Source organism: Callorhinus ursinus, unplaced genomic scaffold (assembly GCF_003265705.2).
Source record: "Callorhinus ursinus isolate GAN/ISIS: 27379988/994484 unplaced genomic scaffold, GSC_fseal_2.0 scaffold6, whole genome shotgun sequence".
Classification (NCBI taxonomy): domain Eukaryota; kingdom Metazoa; phylum Chordata; class Mammalia; order Carnivora; family Otariidae; genus Callorhinus; species Callorhinus ursinus.
The window spans coordinates 80,207,396-80,212,037 of NW_027397068.1; the positions used below are offsets into that span (position 1 = coordinate 80,207,396).

The 4,642-nt window shown below is 51.9% G+C and overlaps 1 protein-coding gene across 1 annotated transcript in view; it reads right to left on the reverse strand.

Annotated features, from left to right (window-relative positions):
* Positions 1-4,642, reverse strand: part of WDR27 (WD repeat domain 27) — a 126,491-nt gene that overhangs the window by 407 nt on the left and 121,442 nt on the right. The gene's annotated exons all lie outside the window — the stretch shown is intronic.

Sequence of the window (4,642 nt, forward strand, 5' to 3'; positions counted from 1 at the left end):
CCCCGGCGTCCGCAGCGTGTCCCCAGTCCCCAGCGTGTCCCCAGCGTCCCCAGCGTGTCCCCAGTGTCCCCAGCGTGTCCCCAGCGTGTCCCCGGCGTCCGCAGCACATCGGACCCAGACAAGCAAACCATGCATTGGTGAAGACAAGCAGTTGCCGTTGGAAGCCTCTGGATTCGGGGGTGGTTGCTTATGCTTCTTTTCTGGAAATACTGACCAATACCTACTCCCAACACTCGCAACAGAGAGCGACTGTGCCAGGTACTGTGCCAAGATAAACAGCACTCTCTGTGCCCCAGATCCAACCATCAGCAAAACACAAGCAGAAAGAAGTTATTGCTCAAAGATGTTTAACAAAAATGAAAGTAGCCAACACAGGGAAATGCCGTGAGCTTTCTGACAAGCGGCCGAAGTACAAGAAGACGGGTGAATCGGGGGCTGTCACCTGCACTGGATACGCTCCTTGGTGAATCTGAACTAACGGGGCCTCAGCTGACCCTTTATCTCACCAGGTCCTGCTGGGTAACTACTGAGGAGGCGCAGGTAAGATGAAGTTAGGGTTTTGAGGTCATCCGATCAGTGACCAGAAGCCTAAACACAGCCCTGCCTGGGGGACACCGCGGGCGGATCACCGCGGGCGGCCACTCCCCGCAAGCTGGCCAAGGAGGTGAGTCAACGGAGCAGCACCCTCCACGTGCTTGGGTCTGGGATCCAGTTATTCCAGAAGGTTCTCTGTAAACAAGGCAGAGCTAAGCAGCCTGACGCTTGCCCGTGACAACCCACGGACGGCCAGCCAGACACTCGGCCGTACCAGGAGCTGAGGGCAGGGGACGCACGGGGGCGTGCGGAGTCCCACTGACAGGGGGAGAGGGTGGCATGAGCATGGCGCGTACAGAGGAGAAGGGAGCAGGGACGTGGCTGGGCTCTCCCTCCCTGCGGGCAGGATCCGGGCCTGTTAGGACCCTGGCTGTATGAGTACAGGGGCCGCAGGACAAGACCCTAAGCTCACTTCTCCCATTCAAAGTCCCATCACTATGACTGACGTCGGACGCAGGCCCTAGGACACGGCCCGTCCACGCTGCGCTCTGTTGCCTCTGCTGGCAAGACAAACCACCCAACGCTCAGTGGCTCAAAGCAGCACCAGGTCAGCATCCTACAGTTCTACGGGTCAGAAGTCCCAAGTGGGTCCCACTGGGCTAAGTGTCAGCGGGGCCGTGTTCCCACATCTAGGCTGACCACAGTCCTCGGCCCACGGCCCCTTCCCCACCTGTGAAGCCCACATCCCATCTTTTCTCTTCTGCCCTCCCCAGGACCCGTGATTAGACCAGGCCCACCCGCATAACCCAGGACTGTCTCCACTGCAAGCTCAGGTGATTGGCAGCCCTACTCCATCTGTCTCCACTCCCCATTACCATGAAAGGCACATACTCATGGATTCTGGGGATTTGGGTGTGGTCACCCTTGGGCCCATTCTTGGCGGGCAGCGAAGAACTTAGTGTGCAGCAGCGGCTAGTCGGTACTTGAACTGTGTCTTTCATGGGTTCAGAACACTGTCAGGGCTCCCTGACCCACCATGAACCGTCCACCTCTCATCACACGCGGCAAGCAAACAACATCTGACAGGTCGACCTCCGCTGTGTCCTTGAAAAAGACGCCCTGTGGCTGGGCCACGCGCACAGCCCCCAGGATGCAGGGGCGGGCTGGGAATGCGGGGCTGTCCCGTTAGTGAGCCTCTCCGGCCTCCAGAGTGCTGGAGTGGGGGGCTAACTCATGGGATGGGCTCCTGGCCACGAGGTGAGGAGGACTCAGGGGCTGTGCAAGCAGCTGGCCTGGGGGTAACTTCCCAGAAAGCAAGAACATTTCAGATCAGGGGCCCCGAGCTGCAGGACATCTCGGTGCAGTGACACTGCAGCACCAGGAGGAGCCTCACCCATGCGCTGCGTAAACACAGAAGTGTTTAGAGCGGGACTCTTTCCAGCTCCCGAGAGCGTCCCCCGACATACAGCCTGTCATCCACCCCCTCACTAATGCTCCTTTTTTTGAGAGGAAGATGAGAGAGTTGGACTTGGAAGAGGAGAATGTAAGCTTAACCATGTTAGCTGCGAGTTTTCAGTGCACGCAGCTTGCTCACATTTTCAATGTGTGCTGTAATTTCCTGGGCAGGCCCCATATTCCCACAGCCATTCCCAATCAAACTCTGGTCATTAACACACCCTTGCACCGTGAGTTGAAACCTCTGTCAGTCAGCTCTTCCCTTGCACAAGATTCCAGCCAATAAGCCACAAAATTAAAAGACAAACCGTCTATTTTATTCTGTCCCTGGCACAGCACTGCACGCCTATGTACTAAAAGGAAGGTTTGCTCATAAGGGAGACAAAATTCTGGTTCAAAAATGTAGTAATAGGTTGAAAGTATGTTGAAAACAGAGGTTTTTGGGGAAGTGTACTGACGTGTAAAATTTACTTTGAAATGCATCCCAAATTGGATGGGTCACTGAGTGGACAGAGGCAAGATGAGTGGACAGTTGTGTGATAAAGCAAGAGTGTAAGACATTAATGGTAGAAATCTAAATACTGGGAATTCCTCTGTTTACTGCAAAACTCATCCAACTGCATTGTGCCGCAGAATGTTGCCTTAGCGAGATGCCGGCCAGCGCGGCACGCCTCTTTCTTAGATGAACGCATCATGTCTCGCAAGCTACATTATTTCAAGGCTTTTATGAATGTCAGTCATTTTAGGCAGTAGGAAGTGAAGCCTTATCTTATACTCTGTGTAATCTGCCAAAGATTCTTACATGACATCCGTCAGGGAACACAGGACTCCTGGGCTCTCCTCCTGCCTGTGGACCGTGAGGGGCACGCGGCATTCCTTGTGATCACAGTCGGCTGCAGCTGAACAAATTCCCCTTGGCAGAAGCCCAGGCTGCACAAAGATGGACCAGCCTCGATACTGCTGGTTAAGTTACTGTAGAGTACTCCTAAGGTCCTGGCAAGCTCCGGCCAGCTGAAAATCACCTGCTCACTGACAGGACCGACTTCAGTTCATGGACAGAGACAGGGAAGAAAAGCTGCCTTTGGGAGTGTCTCCCTGCTTTGTCGGCTGCCGCCCCGTATTAAGCCCTGCAGCCAGTATCCATGCTGCTCCTCCCACAGGCGAGCAGGCACACCAACACCACCATGGCACAGACGCAACCGTTCTCCATTTCTGTTCACAAGGAAACAAGACTCGGACGGTTTGAGCACTGTGTTGCAGGTGGGCCTGTTCCCAGCAGGGCCGGGATCAGACGCGGGTGCACGGAAGCAGGCCCCTAACCCAGGGGCAGCCCCAGACTGCAGCAATCACCACCACTTGTGGTTTGTTAGAAAGCAGAGTTTCTGGACCGCCCAGACCTACCCAGTTAGAGTCTGTGTCTTCAAAGGAACCCCGGAGCTTCAGCAGGACACAGACGGCTGAGAAGCAGCCAGTTCCCTCAACCGCTATACCAGCAGTTCTGTTTTTCTCGTGATCAGAATCATCTGGAAGGCCAGTTAAAATACGGATTGCTGGGCCTTACCCCCCAGACTTTTGTATCCAGTGGTACTGGGTGGAGGACCCGAGAATCTGCATTCCTAACAAGTTCCCAAGAGATGCTGGTGCTGCTGGTCCAGGGACCACACTCTGAGAAACACTCACTTTCCTAGCCTGCCTCCAAACCCTCCCTCAGGTGCTGTATCTGTCGGAATATAGATGCTAGCTAACATCTTCCAAGCTGGTAAACCCACAATCTTCCAGACATTAACTCTACAGTGCACACTTAAGTTTTTACAACATTTTCCTGTTTCCAGTGGAATTGGGATTTCTCAGCAAATGTGTAGTATTTCACCTGAGCTAAAAACTGAAGTGCCCCAACTGTACACGCTACACTTGGAGGGGGTCCAAGCACTAATTTCTCCATGTTCTCCAGTTTAATCATGTCTTCCCTTTGATGGTAGGAAATGGGCACACATCATGGTCATTTGAAATTTCCAGGGAGACAATAATCAGGAGATGTGCAATAATCATATACCATTAAAATACTCTGCCTTACATAACAAATATTGTGCAACTCTGAATTCTAATCCATTTGCATGCTAATATAACTTGAAGTGATCCAAAAAAAAAAAAAATCAAGGGTCTTGTTGGTGCCTATCCTGATAAATAACTTTCCCAAGTGTCTGGGTTTATAATTTGTAAATCCTGCCTCCCTGAGAACATTATCTCAAAGTCCAAAGGAACCAAACATCATGCCAAATTGAAGAACAAGTCTGGCTGAATGAGGAGGAGAGAAATGCAGTGATCCCAAGAATTTAGAAAAGCAATAGAGTACATAAATTCATGGAGGCACAGTAATGGGGTAAAAATACAGCTATTACAGATAAAAATAGGTAAAAATAGAGTTATGACAAATCAGCTGTACAGCTACACTTATCATCTTCAAAAAGTATACATCTTCTAGACTAAACCATCCAACACCTTGTATTATAGATTCCCTGGGGCAGACCAGTGTGTGTTCTTTATAACACAAGCTGGGACCACGCTACACCATGTGCTGCCGGCCGGCCACTGGACCACTTCCATATGTGTTCATATGGTCTGGTTAGGATCGGTGTACCGACGTGTTCATATG